This window comes from Harpia harpyja, chromosome 12, assembly GCF_026419915.1.
Source record: "Harpia harpyja isolate bHarHar1 chromosome 12, bHarHar1 primary haplotype, whole genome shotgun sequence".
NCBI lineage: Eukaryota > Metazoa > Chordata > Aves > Accipitriformes > Accipitridae > Harpia > Harpia harpyja.
In genome coordinates, this window is record NC_068951.1 from 42,698,459 (window position 1) to 42,711,238 (window position 12,780).

The following is a 12,780-nucleotide window of genomic DNA, read 5'->3' on the forward strand; positions in this document are numbered from 1 at the left end:
GGGGGAGCCCCAGCGTCCCGCAGGCTGTCCCACTGGAAACACCAGCCATCTGCTTCCCAGGCACAGCGACATTCCCTCTGGGAACCTTGCACGTCCCTTCTGCAGAGCCCGGTGTCCAGCGAGCCATCCCGCCGCGGACCCCGGTGGACAACATTCCCAGGGGACAGCCTCTCCTCCGGGGGTCCCCAATGTCCCTCCAGGCAATGTGGCTCTGTCCCTCCGAAAGACCTCCGTGTCTGGCCTCGCATCCCTCCTGGGGACCGCTGCCCATCCCTCCGGGGACGGCCGCCATCCCGTCTCCCCGGGGTCCCCGGCATCCTGTCCGGCGGCCCATCTCCCCCCCCCCCCGGCGCCCCATCCGCGGGTGCGCAGCGGGAGAGGGGTTCAGCCGCAGACCCCCCTGTCCCCTTGCCCGTCCCCGGGGGGGGGACGGCAGGGACAGCCCTGAGCCTCCTCGTAACTGGGCAGATGCTTCACCTCCTCGTAGCGGGGCAGCGGCGGCAGCTCCAGTCCTGGCTCGGCGGCGGGACCCCCGGCCTCCAGCGGCGGAGCGGCGGCACCGGGAGCGGGCAGGGGTCGTCGGCGGGCGGGCAGGGGTCGGCGGCGGGACGCGGGGCAGGCTCGGCGACGGAGGACGCAGCCGGCGGCCACCAGAGCCAGGAGAACCAGCAAGGCCGCCAGTCTCCGTGCCAGCCACCGTGCCCGCGGAAGCCAGGAATGACCCACCGCCCTCCCGGTCCCGACCCCAGACCCGGGACCGGTCCTGGTCCCCAGCCCGCCGCAGCCATCCCGGCCGCACGGAGCCGGTCCCCGGCCGCCCGCCATCCTCCGCGCAACCCGTCTCCGGACCCGGAGCGCACCTTCCGCGGAGCCGGTGGCTTTTCCCGTGGCCGTGGGTGCGGGCTGGCACCCCGCGCCCCTCCCGCCGGCAGAGCCGGGTTTTATCCGCGCCGGGCCGGGTTTTATCCTTGATGAAAAATTAATGAGGCCATTTGGCGGCGGTTCACGGGCTAATGGGACAGCGGCGGTGCGGGACCGGGCAGCGGGCCAGGTTCAGCCTCCGTGCCTGGGCGGCCCGGCAGCCCCACATCCTACCCCGGCCTCTCCCAGCAGGGTGACCGACGGGGCGTCCCTGCCACCCGAGCTGCACGCTAAATGTGCCCCAAAACTTACCACCGAGCTGAAATGTATCTTCCCCGAGTGGGGACAGGATCCCTGGCTAGGGATCGTCTGTGCTTGAGGACATGGGGATGAGTGGTACCCAAGGATGCAGGGATGCGTGGTACCCAAGGATGTGGGATGAGCAATACCCGAGCACATGGGATGAACCTGAAGATGCGGGGATGAGCGGTATCCCAGGATGCAGGGTTGAGTGGTACCCGAGGACACAGGGATGAGCAGCACCCAAGGATGCAGGGATGAGTGGCACCCAAGGATGCAGGGATGAGTGGCACCCAAGGACGCAGGGATGAGCAATACTGAAGGATGTAGGATGAAACTGAAGATGCGGGGATGAGCAGTACCCAAGGATGCTGGGATGAGTGGTACCCGAGGACGCAGGGATGAGGAGTGGCACCCAAGAACATGATGGTAAGTGATACCTGAGCCCTGAGCAACCTGTGGGAGGGGAAATGCAAGGTGCAGAGGCTACCGCTGATTTTGCCACTTAAAAAGGACAACTGCAGCATCGGAGCTGGGCAGTGACAGGCTGGCTCCCTGGCACCTGTGCAAGGCACAGAAGAGAGTAAGCTCTTCATTCATTCTTTCCGTTGGTTTTTATTCCTACCATTAAGGTTTCACAGCTTTTTGCCTGTTGGCGAGACCAGGGGTTCGCCATGTCACCTGGCTGTGACCATTGCCTGCACTTCTGGAGACCCAATCCACCACTTTATTCGGCTCCCATAATTGCAGACCCTCGGCTGTGTTCTTTGCCGATTACCCTCAGCTCAATTGCAAAACTTCTCTGGCAAGTGGGAGAGGAGACGGAGGTCTCATCTAGTCACGGAAAAACTTACTAATATGAAACATGGCAAAAAATGACCAGTACTTTTCTGCTTGGTTTCCTTTTAGGTGATCATGCCAAATCTGATATGCAGCAGCTAACCCACCTACGTGACCATCGTGTGATGTATTCGTTTCCTTTGTCCTGTTTACTCGACCTGCGACGATTTCGTTGCTGACATCTGTAAGTGATACTTCTGCTGTCATCCCTACATTTGGGTAATTCATGCCTAGTGTATCTATCACAGATTTTATGGTGCTCAGGAACAAAGATGGGAAGAAAAGATTCTCAGCAGCGATACAGCATTGGGCAAAGTTTGCATAAAAATAATCTGAAAGGAAGGAGGGGGTCGATGGTGCTGAGCTTCTGGCAAGCAATGAGAAACCACGGCTTCTTTCTGTATCTTCAGGGGTTTATTCTGCATACATTTCCTCACTTTATAGGCATTTCTCCCTGCAGAAGGATGCTGGAGCTGGGAACTGCGGGAAAGGTGGGCTTCAGGCATGGAGCCGAGGCAGGAGGGGGGCACAGCCCCGGCCCCAGCTGCTTTAGAACCGACCTGCCCGAGCAACACCGACTTTGCCACCCCACACGAGGGGGTGGCCGCGGAGACCCTGACCCTCTGCCTCCGGGACATGTCCCAGCCCGTGGCCGGCAGGATCGGGGATCCTGAGCACCAGCAGCAGCTCCCTGCCGTGCCTGGGGCTGCATTTACTTCAGACTCTTGATAATAACCAGTGTGGTTTTTTCAAGGCAAATACAACAGTGAGTAAACAGCAGGGCGCCCAGCAAAGCCTACCTATCCATTAATAAAGCGCCGCATTTTAACAACATTTCTGATAAGCTGTAACTCCGCAATCAGAGCGCTATGAAATATTAAAGCCTGTTGATAGCTCGTTAAAGCTAACGTTTTGGCTGGTTCTCCAGCATGCGCCGTGGGCCGGGCTTCGGTGCTCAGCCTGCAGAAGGGACTGAGGATCGGCTCTGCGCCCCATCTGATGAGGAAAACCGTGGCTGGAGGGAACAGGATGCCGTAATAGCAAGAAGAAATAAGAATTAAAATCCTGGTATGCAGCTACACTCACTCCAGCAGCCCCAGCTCCCACAGCCCCACGCCTGGCTTGGGAAAATGCAGAAATACCAGCTCCCGGCGTGGGGTCAGGGCCAGGGGACTCGTCCCCGGTGGCGCGGCGGCTGCGTGGGGATGCCTGCAGCCATCCTGGGGCAGCTACGGGTGTAGATGCTGCATCCTCTGCGGGTTTGGGGGGGATTCGGGGTGATGCATCGGTGGAGCTGGGTCAGCTGCTGGTTGGGCTTTTGGAAATGTATGGAGAGTGTCTTCTGCCCGGCTGCGGGTTCTGGTGTGGGTATGGTGAGCGGGCAGGGGTAATCGGTTCAACCAGCAGCAATTGGTGGCACCGATGTGAGCGATGAAGTCGTAGGTGGCTGCGGGTACTAACGGGGATGAGGGATAGGTGATTTTTGGAAGCGTGGCTGCTCTGCTGAGGGCCAGCACGGTGTAGGGGCTGCTCACCTGCTCCCTGGGACCCCGAGTGGCCCCGTCACTGGGCAGGGAGCTGGACCACTGAGCTGGCCTGGCTGGGGAGGCGGCAGCACTGGGACAGTGAAAACTGGGATGCAGCAACCCCCCCCCCGCTCAGCTCCCTGGGGGAGCAGCCCTCACCTCTCCTCCTCCACATGCCAGACCTCGAAACAGGGCGATAAACACCCACCTGCAGTCCGGCTCACCCGCAGGCGGTGGTCCGGCCGGGGAATGCAAAGATTTTTTTTCCTGACTCACTCGAGGTGAGGACGGAGGCGGCAGAGGCTCCCGTGAGATGCGCTGAGCGTGGGGGCCAGATGTGGTGATTCGCCACATCTGGGGGAAGAGATGCTGTGGGCCGGGCTGTGCTGGTGACGTGGAGACGGGACGGGGTCCCCCGGGTGCAGCCGGCGGCACGGGGGCAGCTCTCTGCCTGCGGAGCGGGGATGTGCGTTTTGGAGGTGATGCTCAGGCTTGGCACGTCAAAGCAGTCAGGAGAGTCTGGGGTTCAAACCTCATCGCTCGCCTTGTAATTCTCTTTAATGAGCCTACAATCAGTTAATTACATCTATATGAAAGCTCAAATTCAACAGTTTGAACTTTCGTTTGATCCATAGCACTGAAAGCTTCTGGCAAATCAATGCCATCAGCTACTGAAGAGCGGCAAGCGTCCCTGTGTGCCGGAGCAGTCCCAGCGTGCTCTGAGAGGTTTCTTCTGGTTAGATCAAAAATTAGTTGCCTTTTTTTCCAGGCGACTGACTCTTTGAATGCCAGGCTTCTGCATCATCCTGCAAGTGTTTTTGACAGGGACGGGAGTGCAATAGTAAAGCAAGGCATTGTTTCTATTAGCAGCAGCATCGCTCTTAGGCAGTTCAAGATGCTTTCTGTATCGCTGTAACCTTTCTCACTGATGAAAGAGACATGAAATTACAGATGGGATGGCCCAGATGTTTGTCAGAAGTAGTCTTGAAAATCATCAGGATGCTGTAACATACATTCTTTTAATTGCACATCCACAGATGCCTCTATCGTTTAACTGTTTGCAACGGTGGCCTCTTTAGATCTCAAAACACCAAGTAAGACCCTGGTTACCGCACTTGGGAGCGAGACTTACAGACCAGGCACAGGCACCGTGGCACAGCACCTCCACGGCTCCTCACCCCCCCCGCATCTTGATCCTCCCATCCCCATCACTGTCCCCCTGCCACCGCCATGCCACGGCCGGGATGCAGCCGCAAGCACTCATCCGGAGCTGGGAAGGGTCACGGCCAGGGGAAAAACCTCACTGACAATGGGGGAAGAAAGAGAAACAGTTTTCTGGGAAACTACCCGCAGGTGGGGAGCTGAAAAACCAGGGCATGTTGTCACAGGTATTAGTTTCCCAGCAAAAAAGGCCAGCATAAGTTTGGTTGTGAGAACTCCCGCATGAATTTTCTTTTATTTTTATATATATGTATTTTATATATATATATATATATATAAAAAAAATATTTTATTTATTTATTTTCATTTTTCAGTGTTGACACAGAATATGAGTAAAGGGGAACCATTTCTCCCCATGCAGCCAGTCCAAACACCAGTGATGATGGGAAGATCTCGCCCACCCAAACGGGTCTCCTATTTCACGCTTCCTCCTCCTCCTCCTCCTCCTCCTCCTCTGGATGCTGGTCAGGAGCTTCGTGGCAGCCTGGGGTGGTCTGGGCTGATGGCCAGCGCTGTTCCCAGGCCTGCGAGGAGTTTTCTTCTGCCCCCCAAGCACAACAGAGCACTGGGGCAGCACCGGGAGTCCTGAGCATGAATAAATCATCGTTAGCGGCCACATCGTGCCTCCCCCCTCCTGAAATCTGCTCTTTTTCCAAGCTGTGAGAAACCCACTTTGCGGCTGCCTGGAGTCTCGGGCAAACTCCAGGGCCGCCGAGCGGTTTCTGGGAAGGAGCTTTAGAAGTTGATTTTCTCCAGTTTTGCAGGGGATGCACAATTATCGATCCTGCAAATGACCCCTTGCAGAAATACATCGATCCATTTGGAGTAGCGGATCATTAAATACTTGACTTTCAGATCTTTCAAATGGTGCCAAAGAGCTGACCTGGCAAAATAATTATTTTATAGTGCGCGTAATTGTCCCCACAACCATTAGCATTTGTGGAACTCTGAACTCGCCTTCACGGGACCCTGCTACCTGAAATGCTCTTTGTACAATGATGCTTCACATCTGCATTTCCTTTTCTCTTACATGTTTTCCCCCAAATATGGGAAAACTAATTGGAAAGAACATAATGAAGCTGAGGTTTCTCTTTTTGGGCAAGGCTCTGAAAGCCTCACACGTGGTGAGCAGTATTTGGTAGCAGGAATAATCCCACGGATTGATGGAGGAAAGCGCAGCTTTGGGTGACGATCTGGATTGTAGATAGAAACAAGCTCAGCCCTCGCAGCTTCAATGGTATCATAATATCCGCGGCCGTCTTTGCAACGGTCTGCTGAAATAAAGAATACGTGGGTTTTAACGTTTTTGTAAAAACTGCTGAAGAAGGTCTTCAGAAAGCCCATCGGCAGCGAGCTGGGAGCACTGCTCAGGGAAAGCTCTACATTGCTTGAATTAAACTTACGAAGCTGAGATCTATTGCTTCACATTTTTCAAGCACATCTTTAACTGCAATAGGGCTTAAGAAACAAGAAGATGACTCTGCATATGTAAAAAAAAACCCATTACCTCACAGCTCAGAAATCCCTACTGCCAGCAAATATTTGCTGTTAGACTATTAAAAAACAAGAGAAAGTGAGGGAGAGAGGCCGAAACACTCCTGCATGACTCTGATTCCTTCCTGAGCTAGGTCAGTTCTTCTGTTAACAAGTTTGGATGTCCTCCAGAAATGAAACGTATTTTCTTCAAATAAATAAAAGGTGGAAATGTCGCAGGCCAATGATATCGATATCAAATGTGTTGTCAGGCTTTCCAGATGGCGTGTTGCAGTTCACGTATTCTATTTTATTCCTTCTACTAAAAAGAAGCATTAGGAAGATTGGATCGCACTAGTTCTCCCCTTGCAATAATTCCTTGCAATAAGGGCTTGAAACCTTTGACTCTGTGGAAAGGCTCCCATTCACGCAGTGAGTTTTGGCTGAGGCTTTTAGTGTTACAAATAATGAACATCTCTTCCTATAATGCTCATATAATAAGGGTGATTTGCTCCAATGGCTGTTTTTCTTCTGAATCAAATTATATTAATTTCTAAAAATTATTCCAGGGTTATACCCTTGATCCAACACCATCCTTTAGCCCACATTTAATTTGAACCCCTGCGATGACAGCGAGACCCCTGGCAGAGCGGCCGGTGGCTGCAGGCAGGGAGGAGGCTGGATGGCCAGCGTGCGGCGGATGGATGTATGAGCAGCTGAACACAGAAATGCTGAAATGTATTAAAATGCAGTAACAACCAAAAGGCAATAAAGGACAATTTGTCACAGTTGGAAGGATCGCTGCAGTGGTCTGGAATAACCAAAAAACTATTTTTTGAATTTTTTTTTTTTACAGGGGGCAACATTTTTCCAAGCCACGGTCCTCGTTAGTCATGCCATTTCTCAAGAGGCTGCCATGATCCAGTCATGAATTTCTGAGATGATTTCATCTCACTGTTATTTACAACCTAGCCCAAAATCTCAGCCTCTTCCTATTATTTGTGGTTAAATATAGCAACGGATTCTTTCCCATTTCTTTTTCTCTCGGAGCGGTTTTTCTGCCACCCCCACGAATCGCATGAGTCAGAAGGCACACGAAGGAGCTGTTCCCAGCTGGCTGGGCCCTCGCCGGCTGCCTTCGCGCATCCCAAGCTCACCCCGAGCATCAGGAGGTGAAATAATGTCTGTCTGCTCGCAACGGGGGTGCAGCCGGGGGTGCTCGCCCCTGGGGATGCTCCGGGACGTTCCTCCCCTCCGGCAGCTCCTGCAGCCCGAGCGGGGTCACCTTGGCTGCAACCCGGCTGCTTTTCTGCCATCCCACCCAGGAATTTCGGGTGACCCCAGTTTTCGTGCAACCCACCGCCACGGAGGACGTGGGTGTCACTGAGAGTGGGACGATGCACCGTCTTGCTGAAAACCCTCTCCCGTTCCCCTCTCGCTCTTCCCTTCTGTCTGAAGATGCTTTACTTTTACTAAACTAAACATTTCTCACCCCAGTTTTGTCAGCAACGGCCCAAATTCCCCGGAGCTCCCCGTGCACCGGTGACACGCTGCAGCCGGAGGGATTTTGCTGGGGGTAAATCCAACGAGGCCGGTCAGGGCATCGCCTGAGCAGCAGGTCAGTAGCTTGTTAAAAAAATCAAAAAAAAAAAGGGAGAAAAACCTGCCAGCTGTTTTGTTGGGAGGGGGGTGATAGCCGTGCCGGGGCAGACGAGGGGCTGCGCGCTCGGTGGGGAAGCATCCCACCAAGCAGCCCCGTGCGCTTCGCTTTGGAAAAGCGTACGAGGGAGGGATGAGGATGCTGAGGTTGGGGGGGGGCCAGCGTGGAGGCGGCAGCCACGGAGGGAGGATGAAGGGGCAGGGGAGGTTTGACCCTGCTATTTTTAACCGTGGCATTTACACGCCGTAAATAACTACGCCGGCCTCGGAGGCGGCGCGGCAAACTGGAAAGGCCCCGGCATGGTCCCCCCCCTCTGGGTCCGCTCTTTGGGCCTGGGGGGGGGTCTTGCCGGCCACCACGCAGCTGGGCTTCGGTGGGTCCCTTTTCGGCAGCCCACATACTGGTGGGTCTGGGTGTTAAAAGGGCAAATATTCCGTGTTGGGAAATGAGGTGTGTGGGTCCCGTCAAGCCGAAATAGCAGATTTGCCGCATCCTCCCCACCGCCGAGCCAGCCCCGGCTTTCTGCGCAGGCTGGATTTATTAGTTCGGTTGCATCTGGGGGAGCTGACCTTTGAATGCTGAAAGTCAGGGTAAAAATATGGAAAATGTATGAGGGTTTTGCTGTCGAGAGAAGAAAACCCCGCCACGCCGTGCTGCGAAGCTCAGCCCTACCGAGGCTGGGGGGGGACAGGGAAAGGGGCAGCGGGCAGGATGCTGAGCTCAGGCATGGATGCGGAGTGGGGCTGGGCGACCTCCGGTTCCACAGAAATCAACCAAAACCAAAAAAATGCAAAAAAAACCCCAAAGCATCCAAAGTGGCTCTTGGCGGAGCCCAGATCCGTGGGTACCGGCGCCGCCGGGAAGAGACACCAGAGCCAACTGATACCGGAGAGATTACATTGCTGGCTAATTCTCCAAGGACTGAATTAGTTAAATTGCTTTTGCTTCTTTCATCGCTTCCAGAATAATCAATCAACACAAATGTATTAGTCCTGCCAGCAGTTGGGCTGCTACAGATAAAGGTCTTGGCTGATTTTTACCATTCCCAGTGCCAACCTACCCTCTACCTGCCTGGACCAGTGGGCCGGGGGGCACCTTGTCACCCCCCGCATGATGGGATTTACTAGTCGTACCCTCTGCTGTTGGTGGGGTTGCCGCCGTCTGTTTGCTCTATAATTAACTCATTGCCTTTTTAGAGCCATTATTTAATGACTCTGCTATCGATTTGTTATCTGACTGGTACGCTGCTAAATTCATAACCCTTTCCAGTGGTGTCTTGCCTGACGATGCTAATGGGTGCCTCACCAGTTTGGACATGCTGAATGGCACTGGTAACCCCAGCTCCCATCTGCGCAAACATTTCCAAGGCAGCTCAAACTATTGGTGTGCCCGGCAGCTGGTAAGCTGAAGCCCTGTTGGTACGGGACCTGCTCAGGACATCTCCAAGGGTTTCCTGGGCTGTTTCTGGTTTGGGTTATGGTTTAAGAAAATGCAGGCAGGTGAATTCTTTGTATCCCAGGTTTCCCTGACAAGGGTTTGGGGTGGAAAACAGGCCCAGGGAGCGGGAGGGGGCACAGGCAGCGAGTGTGGCCCCACACCACTTCATGCCCAGATAGCACGACAGATTTATTTTTTCATAAATGGACAAAAATAGATGTAAGAAACAAGATTTTCGGTGAGTAATAGAGTTTAGCACAAAGTGTGTTTGATGGTCTCAATGCAGGCTGGAATGGCTCTAATTATTTTGGTGTGGAGGAAGGGGTTTTTCTGGCCCGGCTTTGTAGGTTTGGTTCTCGCTCAGCAAAGCCACTCGTTTTGGGTTCCTCCTGTGTCAGCAGCTTTGCAGCACTGAGACCCAAATTGTCAATTGCTCACGCGATGGCACATGGAAAGCTCTTAATTCCGATCACGCTGGGTAACTTTCTGAAATACCAGTGGTTTAAAACATTTTTGACAATTAAATGGCATTGATTTCATTTTAACAAAACAAGCTGCAGGGTGCTTTGATGGTAGGGGAGAACAGAGTACTCAGGAGTGCTGGAGTATGATTTGGGATATGGAGATGGTCACGCACCACCCCCAAATAGTTTTTCTCGAAGCGAATGGAAAGCTCAAAGCACACGGTTCATGTGCAGTGTGCGCCTGTCATTTTGCAAGTTAATATGGTAAAAAAAAAAGAGATTCAAAATGTGAGACTCTGGGCCCAGAGCATCCTCCTCCCTCCCCGTGCCGTGCACCGCATCTCAGCAAGTGCTTCAGTGCAGATGTTACGAGGCCTCCCGCAATTTCTGTCATCTCTTGGGAATCCAGGATGAGGACACGGCGTGGAGCAGAATGGAGTAAATACAGGTGGTATAATGACAAGACACAGATGTTCACCCATTTCTGTGTAGCAGGAAGTCAAGCAACGTATTTCTGGCCTTTTCACCTCGAAGAAGAAGATGGCTGTTTGTAATTACTTCTCTAAGTGACAACACAACATCACAAGTAGTGATATATGTGTGATGCTTTCATTTATAGCTTCCAGACAAAAGCCTGTCTGCAGAAAAGTTAGTGGAAATTAAAACCAGCTAATGCCTGTATATTATACAAAGGCCTGTACACAATTATGAAATCAGAAATAAAGCAGGATGCAGATGGAGGCGTTGGGATCCGTCCCCGGTGATTATGGTTGTATTTTTTGAGCTAAAATCCAGCTAATATTTGTCATGGCTGTGACGTGTCACCTCTCCTGGGGGTCCCTGGATGTCATTTCGAGGGGAAACACTGATTTTCTGACCACCACCTCCTCAAACCGTGTGGTGCCCTGCAATATATATTTTAGTGAACAGGCTAACACATGTCTGAGGCTAAAACTCCATTTTTCCTCTTTTCATTTTCATTTCCCGCGTGTGCTCAGCTGACCTGCCTTTCCGCCGCCCTTCCCCTCTGCTGCCGGCCGCAGCCAGAGTTTTTCTCTGTCCTTTTGGCTGCATCCAGCAATTCCCTCTGGTTTCCTTCCTCTTCTTTCCCAGCTCAGAGTCCTCCTCTCTCCTTACTTGGTCTCTTACTGCAAGGAGCAGCCAGTCCCTGACTTTTTTTAAGACACCCCCCCCACACACACACCCCCAAAAGTAGCAAAAAAGCCTCTTAATGCATCTGGATTTATTTCCAAGTGGGTTAGCATCTGCTTCACTGGGAGACAGCGCGGAGATCAGAGCCCACACCGGCAGTGCTGGAGGGACACAGCACCGCGGCGCTTTTGGAGCCAGGTCACCAGGAATTGTGCTTTTTAATGTAAATATTTTCAATTAAAAAAAAAAAGGTTCCCAAAGGTCCAGCTGTCAAAAAAGCGAGTGTGAGATTGATTTATCAAATGCTGGGGCATATATGGGGCTGGATGTTTTATGCACACTGTATAAGATCTGGCCAGAGAATCTACTGTAATAGAAAAATGAAGCATTGGGAGTTGAATAAAAACTGTATCTGAGCCCACTCGTACCTTTAGGACGTGATTAACCAGCCCACCCCGCACCCCCCATTTAGCGGCAGCCGGGCACTGACTCCTCCGTAACGCTACCGCCCCGCAATGAAACAGGAATTTAATTTTTAATTTATTTATTTTTTTTTTTTTTTAGGAAATGGGCCCTTTCCCCTTCCTCCTTCCCCCCCCCCCCCGCCCCCCAACGAGCTATAATTTTTGCCGACGAGCGTTCGTGACCCCTAAACCAGCCGACGGCAGAGGCGGGCGCGGAGCTGCGCGGGTGCGGAGCGGCCGGGCGGGCGCGGAACCCCCGCGGGGCGGCGGGTCCGGGCCCGGGGAGCTGGTGCCATCTGCAGGAAGGTTTCGGTTGGTGCCGGTAAGGATCGCTTTAACGGCGGCCAGAAGGATGCTGGTTTGGGGACAAGTCCCCAGTAAAGAGGTTGGGGGGCGAGTGCCCAGTAAAGGGGTTTGGGGACCAGCGGCAGCCAGCCCTGGGGAGCACCCATCTCAAACCCACCAGCCCGCGGCACCTCCGCTAATTAATCCTGTTGCCCTAATGACCAGGCAAAGCTCCCTCCTCTTCCTCCCCTTCCTCAGCTCCCCCTTTCCTGGGGCTGCTTTTGGCATCTCTGTCCCTCCGCAGCAGGTACGGGGGGGCTGGCCAGGCACCTCTGAGATGGACAGGAGTCGGTGGAAGGGTCTGGGGTACGACAGTCTGGGGATCCTGCGAGCACAATTAATTTTTTTTACGCTCTTTCGCAGGCCCGGGATGGGGGGGGGGCACAGGGGGTGCAGGCGCAGCACCCTGTTTGGGGCACGGGCCGGCTGCCTGGCTCCCACCGCTGTGGGCTGCCAAAGCTGCCGCAGGGAACGGCAACGCCACGGCCTTTCTTCAACGGTGGGTCCAAGGCCCCCCCGTCCATCGCCCGGGACCGCTGGGCCTGATCCTGGCACTGGTGGGCTCCGTTCCCCCTCGTCACCCCCCCCCCCCAGCTGCTAACTGCTGGAGCCATGCACCAACCCCTGAGCCTATCGCCTATGGAAAGGCGACTCTCGCTGTCAGATAAGCAAATGTAATAGCAGCAAGCTATAGGAAAATATTTAGGGGATGGTTTCACCTTGAATCAAGATGTGTTGCTGCGATATCTAATGGTTCCGAGGAGGAAGCCGTAGCAATCGGAAATTTACAGTATTAAAATTGATCCCTTACTTTCAGGGGGAGGACCTAATTCTGCTGCTATCAGTACGGAACGGTCCTGCAGCTGCAGGAAGAGTGTGCTTAACTTGAGGCTCGAGCAAGAGCTGGAGAGGAAAAAATCTAATTTCATAATAATGAATAACGACCTGGCCTGTGCTCAGGCGAAGCTGGCGATGGGGTTCCAAGGTGAGCTGGTGAGCAGGGGCATGAGGGACATGTATGAATAAGGAAAAGTGCC

General features: G+C 53.7%; 1 long non-coding RNA gene across 1 annotated transcript; it reads left to right on the forward strand.

Moving 5' to 3' along the window:
• Positions 1 to 1,534: 1,534 nt before the first annotated feature.
• LOC128149167 (uncharacterized) lies at positions 1,535 to 11,714 on the forward strand. The gene is made up of 3 exons (XR_008237554.1): positions 1,535 to 1,590; positions 2,071 to 2,185; positions 11,499 to 11,714. It is a non-coding gene; the product is annotated as an uncharacterized LOC128149167 (long non-coding RNA).
• The last annotated feature ends 1,066 nt before the right edge of the window (positions 11,715 to 12,780 follow it).